The sequence below is a fragment of the Rhinoderma darwinii genome, chromosome 1, assembly GCF_050947455.1.
Source record: "Rhinoderma darwinii isolate aRhiDar2 chromosome 1, aRhiDar2.hap1, whole genome shotgun sequence".
In the NCBI taxonomy this organism is placed as follows: domain Eukaryota; kingdom Metazoa; phylum Chordata; class Amphibia; order Anura; family Rhinodermatidae; genus Rhinoderma; species Rhinoderma darwinii.
In genome coordinates this window covers 14,965,408-14,988,505 of record NC_134687.1, presented here as the reverse complement: position 1 = coordinate 14,988,505, position 23,098 = coordinate 14,965,408, and the positions used below count along the sequence as shown (strand labels likewise).

The 23,098-nt window shown below is 42.6% G+C and overlaps 1 protein-coding gene across 3 annotated transcripts in view; it reads right to left on the bottom strand.

The window, feature by feature from the left end:
- Positions 1 to 22,387, bottom strand: part of LZTS3 (leucine zipper tumor suppressor family member 3) — an 81,677-nt gene extending 59,290 nt beyond the window's left edge. Inside the window, exon 1 of one of the 3 annotated variants that reach the window (XM_075855793.1) lies at positions 22,095 to 22,387. The gene's annotated coding sequence lies outside the window, so the exon portion shown is untranslated. Of the gene's footprint in view, positions 1 to 2,899; positions 3,007 to 4,062; positions 4,610 to 22,094 lie in introns of those variants that run through there. The other 2 variants (XM_075855787.1, XM_075855810.1) reach the window with 2 other exon arrangements.
- Between the last annotated feature and the right edge of the window lie 711 nt (positions 22,388 to 23,098).

Genomic DNA, 23,098 nt, shown 5'->3' with positions numbered 1-23,098 from the left:
GTAGATAGTGCCACACCCCACCCCTTGTAGATAGTGCCACACCCCACCCCTTGTAGATAGTGTCACACACATCCCATGTAGATAGTGCCACACCCCCCCTTGTAGATAGTGCCACACACATCCCCTGTAGATAGTGCCACAACCCTCTTGTAGATAGTGCCACACACATCCCCTATAGATAGTGCCACACCCCCCTTGCAGAGAGTGCCACACACATCCCCTTTAGATAGTGCCACACCCCCCTTGTAGATAGTGCCACACACATCCCCTGTAGTTAGTGCCACACCCGCCTTGTAGATAGTGCCACACACATCCCCTGTTGATAGTGCCACAACCCTCTTGTAGATAGTGCCACACACATCCCCTGTAGATAGTGCCACACCCCCCTTGTAGATAGTGCCACACACATCCCCTTTAGATAGTGCCACACCCCCCTTGTAGATAGTGCCACACACATCCCCTGTAGTTAGTGCCACACCCCCCTTGTAGATAGTGCCACATACATCCCATGTAGATAGTGCCACACCCCCCCCCTTGTAGATAGTGCCACACACATCCCCTGTAGATAGTGCCACACCCCCCCTTGTAGATAGTGCCACACCCATCCCCTGTAGTTAGTGCCACACCCCCCTTGTAGATAGTGCCACATACATCCCATGTAGATAGTGCCACACCCCCCCTTGTAGATAGTGCCACACACATCCCCTGTAGATAGTGCCACAACCCTCTTGTAGATAGTGCCACACACATCCCCTGTAGATAGTTCCACACCCCCCTTGTAGATAGTGCCACACACATCGCCTTTAGATAGTGCCACACCCCCCCTTGTAGATAGTGCCACACACATCCCCTGTAGATAGTGCTACAACCATCTTGTAGATAGTGCCCCACACATCCCCTGTAGATAGTGCCACACCCCCCTTGTAGATAGTGCCACACACATCCCCTTTAGATAGTGCCACACCCCCCCCTTGTAGATAGTACCACACACATCCCCTGTAGTTAGTGCCACACCCCCCTTGTAGATAGTGCCACACACATCCCATGTAGATAGTGCCACACCCCCCTTGTAGATAGTGCCACACACATCCCCTGTAGTTAGTGCCACACCCCCGTTGTAGATAGTGCCACACACATCCCCTGTTTATAGTGCCACAACCCTCTTGTAGATAGTGCCACACACATCCCCTTTAGATAGTGCCACACACCCCCTTGTAGATAGTGCCACACACATCCCCACAAAGAGGGACAACAGATGCGGCAGGCATAGCAACACAGTATAATGCCCTCTAGCTGCCCTCACACAGTATAATGTCCTCTAGCTGCCACCATACAGTATAATGAACCCATAGCTGCCACCTTACAGTATAATGCCCCCATAGATGCCCCCATACAGTATAATGCCCCCATTCAGTATAATTTCCAAACAAATTCCCCCATACAGCATAAAGCCTCCATAGCTGCCCCATACAATATGATGCCCCATAGTTGCCCCCATACAGCTTAATGCCCCAAAAGCTGCCCCATACAGCTTGAAGCCCCTATAGCTGCCCCTGTACAGTATAGTGCCCTATAGCTGCCCCCATACAGCTGTCCATATATTGATAGTGACGTCAGGAGGGATTCCGCTCCAGGAGGAGTAGCCAATTGTACCGTCTCTCCCGGTTGCGCCCGGGGAACATGCTCCGACCTGCCCCCCACTAGCTACGCCCCTGCTACAACCCTCAATATGACATAAAGACTGGACATGACCCTAATACAATTCTATTATACTCTACACATATAACACTATAAATCCAAACATCACCTGTCCACTAAATAATATGATAATACAATTTTATTATACTCTATACCTTGATGGACATGTGTCTCTTTTTCAACCGTACTATGTAACTATGTAACCTAGAACACTACAACGCCCAACATGACTCGGCTATTGGAAATTACGATATATAACTCCATTACATTTTATACATAGAACACTACAACACCCAACATGACCCGACCACTGGACATGATTATACAATAATTATATTACATTTTATACATAGAACACTACAACCCCCAACATGACATAACTACATTTTCAGGTATAAGTCACTGCATTTATTTGCTGTACATTCAGCTCATATAAACTCTACCATCTTTTGATTTCTCGAAAACCGTCAACAAACTGCTGTTGATGGATCTCTTATCCTTACTATGTTTTTTATTCATCATGGGGTCCTGCTGTGAATGAGTTTGGGGTCTTGATTGTCCCAGTTACACCTCTCTGCCCCCCCGGCTGCACAACTAGTTACAACATGAATATTTATGTATCAGGTATAACATTACATGGATGGTTATGTGTCACTATACAAAGTGCAGTGGTTCAAAAGCCATAACAAGATCCTTCAGAAGAGGCAATCCTGCTTGTTGATGGTTTCCAGGGGACAACAGTATGTCACTTTTCAGAGCAGCACTATGGGCAGCAGATCATCTCCCCCTAATGTGAATGAGGACATGCAGTTAAAACGATAGACCGCCATTTATGAGTCACGCTTCTTCTTATCATCCGGTCACCCAACTCTATAGATTCCCATCCAGACTCTTCCTTACTGTTTACTACATTCTCCTCTTCTCCTCCCTCCAGGTCAGTCTTATGTATGCTCATTGCAGTGGTTTGTTGGTGCCCCCCAGCACCCATCACCAGGGCACATGCCCATTTGGCTCCCCTCTATCTATACACATGATTTCACGTCTGATCATATTCCAGGAGGCCTATGTATAATTAACCAATCACATCACACCCAATACAGACTTGTCACACTGCTAACAATCCACCACAACCCCCATCATCACCAATTTTCATATGCATTAAATGGACATTTTGGACTTCAAATTGCAGCCAACCACAAACCTCTTCTCTCATGTCATCTCCCATGTAACGTTGTCTTCCAGACAGCTGAACGAGCCTGGACTATAGCCATGATAGGGTTAACCGAACAAGAGCAATCCCCATGTAAATCCCACAGAGCGCAGCAGAGCGAATGACACGAGCGCCGCACATTTATGTAACAGGAACGCGCAGAAATCTGCTACATGGAACACTAATAGACATGGGGGGTTGTGTTCTCCTCATCATACACATGTAGGGACTACTGTCATTTATATGGACTGCAGCTGAATGTAAGCACTATCACCCATCATCTTCATCATCCTCATCATCAAATCCATATCATCATCATCATCATCTACATTATTATTACTGTTGCTATTAATTAATAAGTTTCTTCAAGTCAATATCACTATAATCATTCATTTCATCATCCTTATAATCAAGTGTCTTCAAATCCATGTCATCATCATCATATTCATCAAATTCATATCATCATCATCATCATCATCACCAAGTATCTAAAAGTCCATATCATCATCATCTACATCAGTCTACAAGTCTATATCATCATCGAGTGTCTTCAAGTCCATATCATCTTCATCACAATCATCGTCATTATCATCACGAAGTGTCTACAAGTCCATATCATCACCATCATCTTGATAATCAAGAATCTACAAGTCCATATTATCATCATGATCATCTTAGTGTCTACAAGCCCATATCATCATCATCATCATCTTCATCATCATCATAAAGAACCTCCAAGTCTATAACATTATTATACATAATTAAATGTCTTAAAGTCCAATAATGATCATAATCATCATCATTAATATTATTATTATTATATTATTATATTATATTATTGTTATTTCTATTATTATTATATTATTATATTTTATTATCATTATTATTGTTATTACTATTATTATTATATTTTTATTATATTTTATTATTATTATTATTACTATTATCAAGCCACATTATTATATTATTATCATGCGTCAAAGTTAATTTCACCGTCATCATCATCATCATCATCATCATCATTACTACGGGCCTTTATACTCAATGTCATCATCTTGATCTTCAGTCCCACTACATCCCACGTTTATTCTGGATGAGCCGGTGTGAGTGCTGATGGCTGTGATTATCTGGAGACGTGCGCCCCCTCCTCTTACCTCAGCAGATTGTCTTCTCATATCATGTTGCAGGTCCCTCTCAATCCTTGGTCCCCATGCTGTGTGATAGCTGCACCCAGCTCATCCTTCCCCAGTACTGCAGCATAGCCGAGCCTTGCTTGGGACTGCTGTCATATGGAGAGAGCATGGACTGCGGCACAGGCCTCACCACCATCCGCTCTTCATGTGTGATCAGCACTGAGTCACGTCGCTGTGTAGGACTGGATGTTCAGTTGGGCAGAGTGCCCGGGTAGGCTGATAGGTGGGTGTAAAGACTTCTGTACAGCGCGCTGCCAGCTCACCAGCCAAGGCATTTCTATTATTTACTTATGATGAAAAAAAATCATCCTCTAATCATTGAGCCTGGGAATTAAGATCAACGACGAAGCCGACAGAGAAGTCAAGTCCTATCTATGCCATACAATATATATATAGAGAGAGAGAGGAGAGAGATAGAGGAGAGAGTCGAGAGAGGAGAGAGAGAGAGAGAGAGGGGAGAGCAGAGAGAGGAGAGGAGAGAGACAGAGAGAGGACAGGAGAGAGAGAGAGACAGAGAGAGAGACAGAGAGAGTAGAGAGAGAGGAGAGACAGAGAGAGGAGAGAGAGGGGAGTGAGACAGAGAGAGGACAGGAGAGAGAGACAGAGAGAGTAGAGAGAGAGGAGAGAGAGACAGAGAGAGAGGAGAGACAGAGAGAGGAGAGAGAGGAGAGAGCAGAGAGAGACAGAGAGAGGACAGGAGAGAGAGAGACAGAGAGAGAGACAGAGAGAGTAGAGAGAGAGGAGAGACAGAGAGAGGAGAGAGAGGGGAGTGAGACAGAGAGAGGACAGGAGAGAGAGACAGAGAGAGTAGAGAGAGAGGAGAGAGAGACAGAGAGAGAGGAGAGGGAGAGAGAGGAGAGAGCAGAGAGAGACAGAGAGAGGACAGGAGAGAGAGAGACAGAGAGAGAGACAGAGAGAGTAGAGAGAGAGGAGAGACAGAGAGAGGAGAGAGAGGGGAGTGAGACAGAGAGAGGACAGGAGAGAGAGACAGAGAGAGTAGAGAGAGAGGAGAGAGAGACAGAGAGAGAGGAGAGACAGAGAGAGGAGAGAGAGGAGAGAGCAGAGAGAGAGGAGAGAGACACAGAGAGACATAAAGAGAGAGGAGAGAGCAGAGAGAGGAGAGAGCAGAGAGAGGAGAGGAGAGAGCAGAGAGAGGAGAGGAGAGGAGAGAGAGGAGAGAGCAGAGCTAGGAGAGAGAGAGAGGGGAGAGAGGAGAGAGACACAGAGAGAGAGGAGAGGAGAGAAAGCGAGAGGGGAGGAGAGAGGAGAGGAGGGAGGAGAGAGTCGAGAGAGGAGAGAGCAGAGAGAGAGGAGAGAGAGAGAGACAGAGAGGAGAAGAGAGAACGGGGAGAGAGACACAGAGAGAGAGGAGAGAGAGAGTAGAGAGGGGAGGAGAGAGGGGAGGAGAGAGGAGAGGAGAGAAAGAGAGAGAGAGGAGAGAGGGGAGGAAAGAGGAGAGGAGAAAGGAGATGAGAGAGGAGAGAGAGACACAGAGATAGTAGAGAGGAGAGAAAGAGAGAGGAGAGAGGGGAGGAGAGCGAGAGAGGAGAGAGGGGAGGAGAGTGAGAGAGGAGAGAAAGAGAGAGAGAGAGGAGAGAGGGGAGGAGAGGGAGAGGAGAGAGGAGAGGAGAGAGAGAGAGGAAAGAAAGAGAGGAGAGAGGGAGAGGAGAGAGACACAGAGAGAGAGGAGAGAGGAGGGGAGAGAGACACAGAGAGAGAGAAAGGAGAGAGAGGAGAGGAGAGAGGAAAGAGAGAGGAGAGGCGAGAGACACAGAGAGAGAGAAAGAGAGAGAGAGAGAGGAGAGGAGAGAGGAAAGAGAGAGGGAGAGGAGAGAGAGACACAGAGAGAGGGAGAGGAGAGAGAGGAGGAGAGAGAGAGGAGAGGAGAGAAAGAGAGAGAGAGGAGAGAGGAGGGGAGAGAGACACAGAGAGAGAGAAAGAGAGAGAAAGGAGAGAGAGGAGAGGAGAGAGGAAAGAGAGAGGAGAGGCAAGAGACACAGAGAGAGAGAAAGAGAGAGAAAGGAGAGAGAGAGGAGAGAGAGAGAAGAGAAACAGAGAGAGGACAGGAGAGAGAGAGAGAGACAGAGAGAGAGACAGAGAGAGTAGAGAGAGAGGAGAGACAGAGAGAGGAGAGAGAGGGGAGTGAGACAGAGAGAGGACAGGAGAGAGAGACAGAGAGAGGGGAGAGAGAGAGAGAGGAGAGAGACACACAGAGAGAGACACAAAGAGAGAGGGCGCTGGGGTCCATGTCATCCTGAGACCCCGACCTCATTCACTTTATATGTTTTAATCTATTGCATGTCTATCATCTACCTATCTATCCGTCTATGTCATTTCTTTCTATCTATCTATCTATCTATCTATCTATCTATCTATCTATCTATCTATCTATCTATCTATCTATCTATCTATCTATCTATCTCATATCTGTCTATCTATCTATCTATCTATCTATCTATCTATCTATCTATCTATCTATCTATCTAGCTATCTATATCTATCTATCTATCTATCTATCTATCTATCTATCTATCTATCTATCTATCTATCTATCTATCTATCTATCTATCGATCTCATATCTATCTAATTTCTATCTATCTCATATCTATCTATCTATCTATCTATCTATCTATCTATCTATCTATCTATCTATCTATCTATCTATCTATCTATCTATCTATCTATCTATCTATCTATCTATCTATCTATCTATCTATCTATCTATCTATCTTTCAACATGCGTGGCTGTACACATGGAGATTTTTGTACGATATGACCATTTTTGATCCCATTTTACTAATTTTGGCCGTGTTTAGAGGTTGAGGTGTAGCATAAAATGTCCCCAAATTTTGGATTGAAATGTTTGTATGTATAAAAAGTGTAAATAAAATGTAAATGTACTGGTAAGCAGGGCCTGGCTATAGGGAAGGCACAAGAGGTCCGTATACCAGTGCATCCACAACCATGAGGATCTATAAAGCCTCCAACATCCACCCTCATTACCCAGGCCAGATTTTCCAATCCGCCACGCCCAGCATTATCTAGTTACATCCATGGTAGATATTATTTATATGGGTAATAAATACACTGCTCACCTCTGGGACCCCCATGTCTCAGGAAGACGTGGTTGTCCTGATGGCTGTCCAGTGATCCTATCTAGCTGAGAAGAGGTGGATCGTGGACACGCATCTGTATGGCCCTCCCCTATGAAGTCTAAGGCCTCATGCACACGACCGTAGCCATGTGCACCGTCGTGATTTTCGGGTCGGACGGCCGCGGAGTGACACCCGTGGGCCCGCTCGCAAATTGCGGGCCATGCACATAGACGTGTGCATTAATTTCTATGAGCCTGGATGCAAAACACGGCCGTAATAAGACATGTCCGTTCTTTTTGCGGTCCAGGTTCCTGGGCCATGCACGGACCGTGGAAACCACGGTCGTGTGCATGGGCCTATAGAAATGAATGGGGCCGCAATTCACCCGTGGATTTTCGGGGGAATTGCAGCCGCAAAAGCACGTTCGTGTGCATGGGGCCTTAGGGAGTCGGCTGTTTTCATAACTCCCATAAACGTCCGTGGAGAGATCTACCTCTCCTACATGTGGCTGCAACAGGGGGTCAGGTGGGTGGGGCGGGGACCCAGGGTCCTCAAGCAACCTTACTCCGTCCCTGATGGTAACACTGACCCCCCGATTACCTTCTCGTCTTTGGTTCCATTCAGTTTAAATTGCAATCCAAAGTTTCAAAAATAAAAAAAAAAGTCTTAAATTCTCATTCTAGATTTTCATGTAGGAATTTATTTAATCTCCCCCTCCTTCTTCCCTGGGACTAGTTTGGTAAAGGGGCGGAGCTTAGGTTCCTTTGTCTTTAGCTGTCTGAGAGCTAGAAGAGACCTCCCCTAGCTCCACCCCCTTCCAACACACTAGAAGGGGTGTGAAGAGACCCTTTTTTTCAAACAGATTCCTTCAAGACTTTTTGTTTTTCGGGATCTTGCAGAAGCTACAGCAGATTGACCAATGGGCAAGAGTTTGCTGTGTTTTTACTTTTTTTTCACTCATTTCTCGGTTTAGACTTCCTTTAAGAGTACAGACCTCCCAAGTGTCACTCTCTTGGACGGAAAGGGAATACTTTTGACGTGATTCTCTCCTGCCCCTGCTTCTAAATGGCCCCATTTTTGGAAACGATCAATAATTCTGCATTACGAAATTGGGTTCTTCTAAAAGAAAATAATCTTGCAGCTGGAGTCACTCACCCGGAGTATTAAATCTTCCATTCTGGAAATAATGTATTTAAAACATACATCACGGGGCAGAATAAACTCTTGTGGCACCCATAGAAAAATGCACCCCCACCCATATCAGTACCTTAATAATTTTCCCAGTCATATTAGGGTCCATGTAAGTATGGCAAAAATATCAGCATTGCTATAATAGTACCAGCACTATAAGGTTCCATAATATAGTAGAAGACATAGCAATGCCCATATAATACCATCCACATTAGTGCCCATAGTCCGGCTCTATCGTCCATATAGACCATCCATAGCGTCTGCGTAATAATACTATACATAGTTGACCGCCACAGAAGTGATGATCACAAAGATCTGCAGGAGAGCTGTGTGATCCCTTCTGTCAATCAAGTTGATTATGTCATTGTTTACTCAGGCACAGCGCCATATATACAGTTGTGGTAGTGTCTGGTATTGCAGCTTTGGCCCTTTCATTCTTCTGATCAGCAAGTCGGACCCCCACCTATCTAATTATTGAAACATCTTTCTGGAGGACCACTTAAATAGCTAGTTTCTGGGGGTTGATATTTATAAAGCATGTGGCCCCAATAATTGCGTGTTTTGTTTTGTCCAATAGTTCTCAGCCCAAAGGGGTTGTGTCACCAAGTCATCCCCTTCTTAAAGGGATGCCGCTGATCGCTGTTCTAAAAATCATGATGATCTGTGGATATTATGAGGGGATTCTGAGGCCATCAAATATTTTCCCTGCAGCGGCCACTACAGGGAGAATCAAGTACTACATGGCTCCCATTTAAAGGAATAGACAACGAGTCCTCCACAGTTGGGATCACTCTTTCTTAGGTGCTCTCCACTCTAGCTAATACTATATCCTTATATAAAGTCCCTATCTATTACAGAATAAGTAATATAATACATAAATAGTATATAATATTCTATATCAAATATCCCATTAAGCCTAATCTTTATCCTCAACAAGACGGCCATCATAGAAGAGGAGCACCAGACGTTGGAATTTTTGACATATTTTATTATAATAACCCCGACTTTTTATATTTTGGGTGGAGTTACCTTTTAGCAATTTTTAAAATATTGTCCTGAATCGACAATAGCCGTGCGGCTACCAATAGGCTACATACAGAACTGTTTCAGCCGGTGTAACCTTCATATTCCGGATACCAGCACAACCTGGAACCAGCGCTTTTAAGTCATTGTTACTAAATAAGAACTTCTCTATCCACTGAAGCGGCACCGTATTATACTCCTGCACTGCCTGCAATAAACATCTGCTGGAGCTTATCCCAAGATAATGAGTTCTGCATCAGAAATTTCCGGGACTGGAATCTTTAACACCTTGTCTGCCAGCCAGTTGTATCACTAGTTCTAGAGGACAATGTTCTGACTCCAAGCCGGCCATGGATAGACTGATCCTTATTAGAGATGAGCAAATCGATTCTACATGAATCAAATTTGGTCCAAATTTCCAAAAAGTTTTGGATTTGCAAATTTAGTCCAAATTTCCAAAAAGTTTTGGATTCGGCAAAACTTTTTGGGTTCACAGTGCACAAATCACTGCGAACACCGGACGCTATTATTCAGATTAGAAGAAAGTTCACATGACCTTGTACAGGCTTTTCCGTAATGCCTTGCAGGCAGCCTTCCCAAAATGCACTGCGGTTATCCCCTCCCCTCTATCCATATATGTTGTTGTCACTTTCGTTAAAGAGTTTGAAATGGGTTGAATATAACTTGGTCCTAGAGGACATCAGAGCGTCAGACACAAGTTTTCAGGACAATCTGGGCACTTTGAATTTGCGTAAAATTTTTTCAAAATGAATCAATTCGGATTTTCAATTTTGAGCAAATTCGCTAATTTCTAATCATTATCAGACAAGAGCTTAAATGTTTTTTTTTATCAGGACCAATGCAATAAGGAGGCAAAAATATGTGACTATGATGTGAATGATTTTCCTATAGAAAATGCATTTTTGAAAAATAATTTTTTGAGTTGAACCATGTGGGAGATCGACCGATCAGATTTTGATGGCAAATATATTTAGTGGATATGTCAAAAATTCATTAGTTAAAAAAACCAAAATATTCTTCTGTTCTGTAAAACTTTGGACCTTTCATAGAGATATTTTTAATCAGTGAGGGTCTTGATTTTCCGATCTCTAAGCTAAATGTTGACACTGAAACTATTAACCTCAATGGAACCCACACTGTACATACGCATTATGCCCAATTAAGTCTATGGGAGCGGCGTCAACATTCAGATCAAACATCTTTAGAGATATTAAAAGCTGAAAGGGCTAGGTGTTGATAGAGTCCAAACGTCTTCTCCTTATAGTGACCATTCGAGATCTCAGATCGCCAAGGAAAACTTTTGACATCTCTCTAGGACATGTGAAATTTTTTTACAAAATTGGAGGTGCCCTTTGCGAAAGAGACTATGGTCAACGGATCTCAGGGGGGGATCAGCAGGGAAGTAGCTGGAATTCTGTTACCAGCCTGGGTCCACTAGAAGAAATGATTCTGAGGACCCACCCTCCATCTATACAGAATATGTCCATGGGCCCTCAATTGATACACATGGCCGTGTTGATATGTGTCATATATTGAACTGACTCTAGATAGATTGGTATTGGTTATAATTTTTCTTAGCCAGTCAAACAGCAGCAGAACTTGCTCTGGAGGATTTCGGTGACCTCGGATCCTGCTGCTAAGACCTCCAGCAATCAGCTGTACTTCATGTGCGAAACCAGCAGGAAATGTTAATTTTCCCTGCAGCGCCACCACAGGGAAAACGAAGTGTTACACAGCCGAGTCCTCCAGAGCGAGAGGCAGTATTGTAACCATACTCTAGTTTGGCTAATAGATATGGGTCATGAATGGAGGACCCCCTCCTCTATTAACTCAATAAATTATTTCATGCATTGAGTGTCATTTTCCCCCAACAGTGGGCACTCCCTTAATCAGACGGTCTTAAAGAGGTTATCCGCTTTGGACAACCTCTTTTAATTAGAATGAATCCCTGACAACAATTTGATCGTAGGGGATCCTGCTGCTAGGACCTCCATCGATCAGCTGTAATCTGTGTATCAATAGCAGCAATAGTTCATTTCCTCTGCAGCACCACTACAGGGGAAACGCCGTATGACACAGCCGGGTCCTCCAGAGTGAGAGCTGCTTTTGTAGCCACTCTCTACTGTGGCTAATAAATATGGGTCCTGGACGGGGGACTAGCTCTTTTTTTTTTTTTAACTCAATATCCTAATAGGGTATTTGGAAATGGGTTTTCTAAAGCAGGCAGCCCCTTAAAGGGGACCTAAAAGAAAAGGGGTTGTACAAATTTTGCTGGTTACCATAATATATGACCTGCGCTGCGTAGTATGATTGGGGGCAGCGTTTCAATGGCACCCAGAGATGGTACTATCTCTAATATTAACCATAATGTCGCGTTACTGTCTTTTTTCCTAGGTTAGTAAAGTGCTTGGCGTTGGATCCATTTCTGTCAGGAGTTTAGCAGTTACTATCTGCACCGTTGCTAAGGAGACCGTTATACGTACCTGATTTGGGCCTAACCCAAAGCACCTCCAGGATGAGTCATCTCATGTTATATATACATATCCGGGAATGATTGCTATAATTACCTGTGGAGGGGTTTACATTGGGATACAGAAAACGATGACGTCACATAGCAACATCACATATGTCTGCATGCGAGATGCAACCAACGTGACTGCAGAATGTTTGAAGAGCGGAATTTCCTATAATCCGGCACATCAAAGGTCAATAGAATAATTGGAGTTTTACTGTAGATAGAGTGAATTAGACAGTACTGCTTCTTTAATTAAAGTGATCGTTTTTGCTACTTACGCAAGTTAAAGGGGTTACTGCCATCAGGTTATAAAAGTAAGAACAGTGGGGGTCCGACTTCTGGGATCCCCAGTGTTGGTGAAAACAAATAGCCCTTAGTCCCCGTTCTCGGATGGAGAGCAGGACGAACATGTGCAGTCCCTCTCCATAGATTTGAATGGGGAAGTCTGAAATAGAGGACATACCGCCAAAAATGTTTTTCCATAACTGTCTGACTGACAGGTTATAAAAGTAAAAAAAGGATAATAAATGATAAAATTTTGGCAGCCCACAGTGACCACTAGGGGGTGCTCATTGAATAGATATTTATACAGTTCCAATTAAAGGGTTGTCCAGGATAAAAAAACAAAACATCAAAGACAAAAGAAATAAAGGGGCATCAAATAAGAAACACCACAACAAAATGCATCAAAATACACATAAGGCACCCCAAAACGATTGCACGTTTCCAGGGGTCCACATAAATATAATTTATTATTAGAGATTAGGGCCGATTAGCCAAACTTATGTGAAATTAGTGCCAATTCGATAACTGTAGAATCTATTCGATCATCTCTGTTTATAATGGTAAACGTAAGAACCGGATTAATTCTACTTTTTTTCCCAGAAGCAACGCCAGTCCACACCATTGCAGCTCATCCCTATTTATGTCTGCGATACCGGACACAGCCCATGGACGAGAGGGGCACAATCTGATTTTTCTAATCCTGGTCAAACCCTTGGGAGCTGTGTACATCTATATATAGAGAGCTCCCCCTAGTGGCGGCTAGAGGTAACCAGAATTTTATCATTTCAATTTTTGACTGTGTGAACAGCAGGAGCAGTTCAGTACAAAATTCCCTCTCACCACAGGCCCCATAGCAGTGGTGTACGCCACCTCTATGGTGAATATGCATCTGTGTATGAGGTTTATTTGCAGGGGTCCCTGTGCAGCGGTATTGTGGGTCACTAGATTAACAACTGCTAATTTGATTAGAATGAGATCCCAGTCATGGGTCTTCAGAAGATCCTTCACCACTGTGCCATTTTTATGCCCCATCCTGACCAAACCAAAAACACCCCCTCTGGGGACAGATTGGCAGGTCCTTTAATGTTCATTTCACTAAAAAAATCCCATGAAAAATTGACTGGTCAGGAGGTATGAATTAAAAGCCATAAAATAATTAGCAAAATCTAAAATCTAAAAAGGAATAGGGAGAGATATTTTTTTTTTCATTAAAAGTGGCAATGTGTCCCCCATGTGTAGAGGACCCTTATACAGTTGCACAGGTTGGTTATATGGTATGTCCATCATTGGCAGAGGTTGCAGTCAAACCTGGTGACGGACAATAGACCCCTCGGCACTAGGGTTGCACGATGCATGAAAATATAGAAAATATTTAGATGCCGTGCACCCTCAATTGGTTCAATACCGTTAATTCATGTATTTAGATACTAAGCTGTGTGGCCGCAGTATAGTAACACATGAATGTACAGGATGTAACTCAGGATCAGTACAATATATTTCTTGTAATGTATGTACACAGTCACTCCACCAGCAGAATAGTGAGTGCAACTCTGGAGTATAATACAGGCTATAACTCAGGATCAGTACAGGATAAGTAATGTAATGTATGTACACAGTGACTCCACCAGCAGAATAGTGAGTGCATCTCTGGAGTATAATACAGGATATAACTCAGGATCAGTACAGGATAAGTAATGTAATGTATGTACACAGTGACTCCACCAGCAGAATAGTGAGTGCTGCTCTGGAGTATAATACAGGATGTAACTCAGGATCAGTACAGGATAAGTAATGTAATGTATGTACACAGTGACTCCACCAGCAGAATAGTGAGTGCAGCTCTGGAGTATAATAAATGATGTAACTCCGGATTACTACAGGATAAGTAATGCAATGTATGTACACAGTGACTCCACCAGTAGAATAGTGAGTGCAGCTCTGGAGTATAATACAGGCTATAACTCAGGATCAGTACAGGATAAGTAATGTAATGTATGTACACAGTGACTCCACCAGCAGAATAGTGAGTGCAGCTCTGGAGTATAATACAGGATGTAACTCAGGATCAGTACAGGATAAGTAATGTAATATATGTACACAGTGACTCCACCAGCAGAATAGTGAGTGCTGCTCTGGAGTATAATACAGGATGTAACTCAGGATCAGTACAGGATAAGTAATGTAATGTATGTACACAGTGACTCCACCAGCAGAATAGTGAGTGCAGCTCTGGAGTATAATAAATGATGTAACTCCGGATTACTACAGGATAAGTAATGCAATGTATGTACACAGTGACTCCACCAGTAGAATAGAGAGTGCAGCTCTGGAGTATAATACAGGCTATAACTCAGGATCAGTACAGGATAAGTAATGTAATGTATGTACACAGTGACTCCACCAGCAGAATAGTGAGTGCAGCTCTGGAGTATAATACAGGATGTAACTCAGGATCAGTACAGGATAAGTAATGTAATATATGTACACAGTGACTCCACCAGCAGAATAGTGAGTGCAGCTCTGGAGTATAATAAATGATGTAACTCCGGATCACTACAGGATAAGTAATGCAATGTATGTACACAGTGACTCCACCAGTAGAATAGAGAGTGCAACTCTGGAGTATAATACAGGATATAACTCGGGATCAGTACAGGATAAGTAATGTAATGTATGTACACAGTCACTCAAGCAGCAGAATAGTGAGTGCAGCTCTGGAGTATAATACAGGATATAACTCAGGATCAGTACAGGATAAGTTATGTAATGTATGTACACAGTGACACCACCAGCAGAATAGTGAGTGCAGCTCTGGAGTATAATACAGGATGTAACTCAGGATCAGTACAGGATAAGTAATGTAATGTATGTACACAGTCACTCAAGCAGCAGAATAGTGAGTGCAGCTCTGGAGTATAATACAGGATGTAACTCAGGATCAGTACAGGATAAGTAATGTAATTTATGTACACAGTCACTCAAGCAGCAGAATAGTGAGTGCAGCTCTGGAGTATAATATAGGCTATAACTCAGAATCAGTATAAGTAAAAGAAGCACTCGGGCAACTTTTTTTTTCCTCACACAAATAATGCTAACTCAGCAGCAATATTCTAGCAGTGTTATTTGTTTCTTCCCAGCTCAGCTTCATTTTTACATTTTGAACTTATTCATTATGGGCAGCGGTGTAATGTGATCTCAGTCTAACCAAAAGGTAATTTTTCCTGTGTAGTTTACTTCCTGTGAACTACAGGATTACACTATCACCAATCACATCCCTCCTGGCAGCTCTGAGAACCCCCCCCCCCCTCACACACTCCTTGTTCTAATGTATGTCCCCTATGCACATGGGGCTGTTAACAAGATTATTTCTGCCCTATCTAAGGGACCAGTAGTGAAGTGATATAATAGGTGAGTCCATACAATAATAAGCTGCAGAGTTATAAAACTTCCCTGACTCTCACTAACTGTCTATACTATCTGTGAGTGCTCTACTCAGAGTCCAATGTATTTCTATGAGATGCTGCTTTGCACTGCCTCCTGTGTAAACACTGACATAGATAAATCCATCACTAGCAGGAGGCAGGAGAGACAGGCTTCAGCTGCATCACATAGGATAAATACAATGAGACTCTGCATTTAGGGGACAGAAGTTCTATGTCACTGATCTTTCATTTGCTGCACTTAGATAGGACTCAGATCAGAGCAAGTGCAGTATGATGAAACTCCATCCCTTCTGCAGCGCCGGAGACTTCATGGGAAAAGTAGTCTGCAGTAGAGGAGCCATATTAGAACTGAAGAAGAAACCAATTTTGGAAGACAAGTAGTGTAATGTATGTACACAGTGACTACACCAGCAGAATATTGAGTGCAGCTCTGGAGCATAATACAGGATGTAAATCAGCATCAGTAATGTATGTACACAGTGACTCCACCAGCAGAATAGTGAGTGCAGCTCTGGAATATAATACAGACTGTACCTTAGGATTGGTATAAGATAAGTAATGTAATGTATGTACACAGTGACTCCACCTGCAGAATAGTGAGTGCAGCTCTGGAGTATAATACAGGATGCAATTTGGGATCAGTACAGGATAAGTAATATAATACTTGTACACAGTGACTCCACCAGAAGAATAGTGAGTGCAGCTCTGGAATATAATACAGTCTGTAACTCAGGATTGATATAAGATAAGTAATGTATGTACACAGTGACTCTACCAGCAGAATAGTGAGCGCAGCTCTGGAGTATAATACAGGATGTAACTCAGGATCATTACAGGATAAGTAGTGTAATTTATGTACACAGTGACTACACCAGCAGAATAGTAAGTGCAGCTCTGGAGCATAATACAGGATGTAACTCAGGATCAGTACAGGATAAGTAATGTAATGTATGTACACAGTGACTCCACCAGCAGAATAGTGAGTGCAGCTCTGGAATATAATACAGACTGTACTTTAGGATTGGTATAAGATAAGTAATGTAATGTATGTACACAGTGACTCCACCAGCAGAATAGTGAGTGCAGCTCTGGAGTATAATACAGGATGTAACTCGGGATCAGTACAGGAAAAGTAATATAATATATGTACACAGTGAATCCACCAGCAGAATAGTGAGTGCAGCTCTGGAATATAATACAGACTGTACCTTAGGATTGGTATAAGATAAGTAATGTAATATATGTACACAGTGACTCCACCTGCAGAATAGTGAGTGCAGCTCTGGAGTATAATACAGGATGTAACTCGGGATCAGTACAGGATAAGTAATATTATACTTGTACACAGTGACTCCACCAGAAGAATAGTGAGTGCAGCTCTGGAATATAATACAGGCTGTAACTCATGATTGGTATAAGATAAGTAATGTAATCTATGTACACAGTGATTCCACTAGTAGAATAGTGAGTGCAGCTCTGGATTATAACACAGGATGTAACTCAGGATCAGTACAGGATAAGTAATGTAATGTATGTACACAGTAACTCCACCAGCAGAATAGTGAGTGCAGCTCTGGAGTATAATACAGGATGTAACTCAGGATCAGTACAGGATAAGTAATGTAATGTATGTACACAGTGACTCCACCAGCAGAATAGTGAGTGCAGCTCTGTAGTATAATACAGGATGTAACTCAGGATCAGTACAGGATAAGTAATGTAATGTATGTACACAGTGACTCCACCAGCAGAATAGTGAGTGCAGCTCTGTAGTATAATACAGGATGTAACTCAGGATCAGTACAGGATAAGTAATGTAATGTATGTACACAGTGACTCCACCAGCAGAATAGTGAGTGCAGCTCTGGAGTATAATACAGGAAGTAACTCGGGATCAGTACAGGATAATTAATATAATATATGTACACAGTGACTCCACCAGCAGAATAGTGAGTGCAGCTCTGGAATATAATACAGACTGTACCTCAGGATTGGTATAAGATAAGTGATGTAATGTATGTACACAGGGACTCCGCAGATTCATACTGCATAAAACCACCGATAAGACTCTGTGTAGCTGGTTAATGATGCTGGTGATAGTAACCATGACATTGTGACTGCCCATATTCACAGGGCCACCAGACAGGCACGTTGCCTATATTTTATTTCTATCACTTATCCTCGAATTAAACAATCTTCAACTTTCATGGTAAATAAAAAATGTCGCGTTACAATAAAAATATAATGACGTCTTCACCAAAAAATGTTCTAAGGAAAGATACGCACATGGGAGTGAAATGGTTAAGCAGACAGAGTCATTTTATATTCTCCAGCGCTTAATATAGCAAAACATTACACAATGTCACAGAAAGCGCTGAAACAGGTCATCCACGGCCCTTGGGAGTACAACAGGCAAAGAAACATTATTGCAACATGCAAATCATTTTATACTAGTGGTATATGACGCACTCCATCCTGCTGGAGCAGCGCTGCGCAGGTGTCTATTATCCACACCGCCATTACCAACCCCTGCCTCCCTGCAGCTGCCAGGCCCTGGTATATACACCGCGCACTGAGTCTACGTGAGGGGCATAATTCTGAGAGACAAATTCAGGTCAAGATTGTCATCTCGCCAGGACACATACCCTGAGTACTGCTGAGCTAGGAGTCAGTCAGCAACAAAAATATCTATTCTAGTACAGATGTAGCAGAGCTGAATGTGACATTTAATTCCTTGGCATCGCCTGGTTTGTACCTTGTGATAACTCTCTTAAAAGGGTTTTCCCATGAAAGCCATTTATGGCATATGACTGGTGGAGATCTCCCTGTCTCTCTCTGTAAATGATGCAGGTACAGATAGTACTGCCTCCGTCTCTCCTATAAATGGTGTAGATACAAATAGTACTGCCTCCCTTTAAATGATGCAGGTATAGAGAGCACTACCTCGCAGTATCTCCATGTAAACTATGTGGGAACAGATAGTACTTCCACCCTGTCTCTCCCTATAAATGATGAAGGAACAGATAGTACTGCCTCCCAGGAAGGTTTATAAATAGTTTTTGTGCCTGAGACAAAAACTCTATCAGGCAGTCCTGGACTATTGGAAATATGCTTATCATGACGATTACAGCAGGGATGGACACAATTCTGAAGACTTTAGTAGCCAGATAAACCATTCCAGCAGCCAGCTTGATTTTTAGTAGTGACCCTTCAATCTGTATTATTATAGACATCAATACATAGTACAGAAGGTTAAAGTAAATGTCCAATTTTTATCATTATGTCATTTTTAGGTAAAAAAATGATGTGCTGATGAATTTCTGTATAGCAGATGGAGCTCCAAATCCCATGCACAGACATAAATTTAAAAAATAACATGCTAGCTATCTACTCCACCACTAGGGGGAGCATGACAGTCAACTACATAATGTCCTCTTATTAAGTTCAATGTATAACAGTATGCAAACTGCTCCTCTGCTCCCTCTAGTGGCAGCTGCAAGTTGCCAGCATGTAATTCTTTAAAAACGATGTATGTGCAGGGGATTTGGAGCACTGTATCAGAAAAACACAGGTCAGGCCACTATATAAAAAAAAAAATATAAAGAAATTAATCAGCACATCATTTTGAATCAACAAAAATATTTTTTTTGGGTCTGGACATTAACTTTAAGCTAGGCCCTATGACACTTTCCAATAGCTGGATAGGATAAAGGGGTCAGTATGAACCAGCACCATGGGGGGCTTATTGTAAGTTTTACTCTGTGGTTCCTTCGCCGCTGTGCATTGTTCTAAGTTCATGTTTAATTATCTAAAACTGATTATTGTGTCACTAGCCCAAAGTCTTTTAAACTATTTAATACTTAGATTTAGAATATCGGGAGAGTGTTGGTTGACATCATATTAGGTTTCTTGGGGGGGAGGGAGTGTTATTATCTGCACAATGAAAACAGAGCCTTTCTCTACAGAATTAGTACAGTAGTGATGTCATGGTCATCCTGCCGAGACCGCCACATATTTTTGTTCTGTCAGATCAGCCTAATGAAATAAAGTGCAAACACAAATTCTAACAAATTCTAAGCTGAGATAACATTAGTCTCAATGGACACGCTTTTCATCAGCTCCGCAGAAACGCTTATCATATGTGGAGCCCTGGGTGCCATAAGACTCTAGAAGAACAATTATTTCCTGTCTGTCAGTAAACCAGGTAAAATGAGGTCATTCTGGTCACACAGGTGGAGTATTGAAGAATAGGCACCTTAATATCCTCATCTGACCTGTATCCACCGCATATAGAACAAACCTATAGTGCAATGTGGCTGCCCCATCTATAACAAAGAGATATAACTGACTAGAATGATCTAGTACAGAACTGAAATGTATCTCAATGAAATGTAACCAATGCAACGCTCAATAATACATAGCACCCTAATAACAACCAAGGAGAGAGCAGGGCCAGCGACTCAGCTCATTCTGTACAGTCAGTGACTAATATCAGTTACTACATAGCAGTGCCAGTGACTAAGCTCATTCAGTACAGTCAGTGACTAATATCAGTTACTACATAGCAGTGCCAGTGACTAAGCTCATTCAGTATAGTCAGCGACTAATGCCAGTTACTACATAGCAGTGCCAGTGACTCAGCTCATTCAGTATAGTCAGTGATTAATGTCAGTTACTACATAGCAGTGCCAGTGACTAAGCTCATTCAGTATAGTCAGTGACTAATATCAGTTACTACATAGCAGTGCTAGTGACTAAGCTAATTCAGTAGTCAGTGACTAATGTTAGTAACTACATAGCAGTGCCAGTGACTCAGCTCATTCAGTACAGTCATTGACTAATATTAGTTATTACATAGCAGTGCCAGTGACTCAGCTCATTCAGTACAGTCAGTGACTAATGTCAGTTACTACATAGCAGTGCCAGTGACTAACCTCATATAGTACAGTCAGCGACTAATGTCAGTTACTACATAGCAGTGCCAGTGACTAAGCTCATTCAGTACAGTCAGCGAATAATGTCAGTTACTACATAACAGTGCCAGTGACTAAGCTCATTCAGAATAGTCAGCGACTAATATCAGTTACTACATAGCAGTACCAGTGACTAAGCTCATTCAGTACAGTCAGTGACTAATATCAGTTACTACATAGCAGTGCTAGTGACTAAGCTAATTCGGTACAGTCAGTGACTAATGTTAGTAACTACATAGCAGTGCCAGTGACTCAGCTCATTCAGTACAGTCATTGACTAATATTAGTTATTACATAGCAGTGCCAGTGACTCAGCTCATTCAGTACAGTCAGTGACTAATATCAGTTACTACATAGCAGTGCCAGTGACTAACCTCATATAGTACAGTCAGCGACTAATGTCAGTTACTACATAGCAGTGCCAGTGACTAAGCTCATTCAGTACAGTCAGTGACTAATATCAGTTACTACATAGCAGTGCCAGTGACTAAGCTCATTTAAAACAGTCAGCGACTAATGTCAGTTACTACATAGCAGTGCCAGTGACTAAGCTAATTTAGTACAGTCAGCGACTAATATCAGTTTCTACATAGCAGTGCCAGTGACTAAGCTCATTCAGTACAGTCAGTGACTAATATCAGTTACTACATAGCAGTGCCAGTGACTCAGCTCATTCAGTACAGTCAGTGACTAATATCAGTTACTACATAGCAGTGCCAGTGACTAAGCTCATTCAGAACAGTCAGTGACTAATATCAGTTACTACATAGCAGTGCCAGTGACTAAGCTCATTCAGTACAGTCAGTGACTAATATCAGTTACTACATAGCAGTGCCAGTGACTAAGCTCATTCAGTACAGTCAGCGACTAATGTCAGTTACTACATAGCAGTGCCAGTGACTAAGCTCATTCAGAACAGAACATTAGGCAGATATTCACCACTGCCAGTGACTACGGCCATTATTTTACAGCTCTGCCGGTGACATCTCCCCTGACATACGCTGCTTCACATGACTAAGCTCATTTTCTACACAGCTGCCAGTGACGACTCTGTCCTTGAAGGCTGCCAGTGTGTAAGTCCATCTATGCCAGGGCATTGTCAGTGAGTAACCTGTCTCACATACAGCAGTACCAATGATTGTGCCAATTAGTCAAACAACACTAATCAGTGACTAAAAATACTGCCACATAGTGCCCACCTATACCAAGCTCATATAAATTACATCACTGCTAATGACTAAGCCCACCCACCCCTTTGTATCCACCATACCCACAGCACTGCCAGTGACTACTTTATATAGAACATACACTGCCAGTGACTATGCCCATCTCTGCTCTGCCAGTGACTCAGCTCCTCTGTGCTGCTCATTGCTGGAGATGACATCATCTTCTGGAGAGCTGCACTGCAGTATAGCAGCATCAGACCACCCCGTGCCCAGCACTAACCTCTCAGTCCGGGGGCTTCTAGCTGGCATCTTCACGGCTGCAGTCCGGGGTGCACATCAGTTATTGTCCGGGCTCTACATGTCCTGCACTGCCAGTAGCCGGCTCACCTGGCCGCCCCCTCCACCCCTATATGTGCCAGGAATAGATCCAGCTGGAGAGGAGGAGGAGGAGGAGGGGTATGCAGCGCCGCTGCTGGCACTATCAGTGTGCACACATCTCCCAGACGTGCCCCACAGGGCACCAGTCACTCACCATGACTGACACAGCTCTCCTCCCACCTCCGTGCCCACAGTGCTGCTGGCACCAGCCCCGGACCACTGCATTCTCCCCAGCAAAGGTGCAACAAGGTATCAATGTGCGATCTGCTGACGTCACTAACATTGCCGGCTCTACCATAATTCACACACACATATACACGTTGTGTGTGTGCGTGTATATATATAATGCAAGATCGATAGATAGATAGATAGATAGATAGATAGATAGATAGATAGATAGATAGATAGATAGATAGATAGATAGATAGATAGATAGATAGATAGATAGATAGATAGATATGAGATAAATAGATAGATAGAGAGAGAGAGATATATATATGAGATAGATAGATAGATAGATAGATAGATAGATAGATAGATAGATAGATAGATAGATAGATAGATAGATAGATAGATAGATAGATAGATAGATAGATAGATAGATAGATAGATACATAGATGATAGATAGATAGATAGATAGATACATAGATGATAGATAGATAGATAGATAGATAGATACATAGATGATAGATAGATAGATAGATAGATAGATAGATAGATAGATAGATAGATAGATAGATAGATAGATAGATAGATAGATATAGAGCTGAGAAAAAACAATGCAAACAAGTGGTCACACTAAGAACTACAATCCCCAGCATCTTCTGTCTGCAATAGCTCATCCAAAGTGATACAATATATCAATATAAAATTGTTACATTGTCTCACTACTTGGTAACATCATC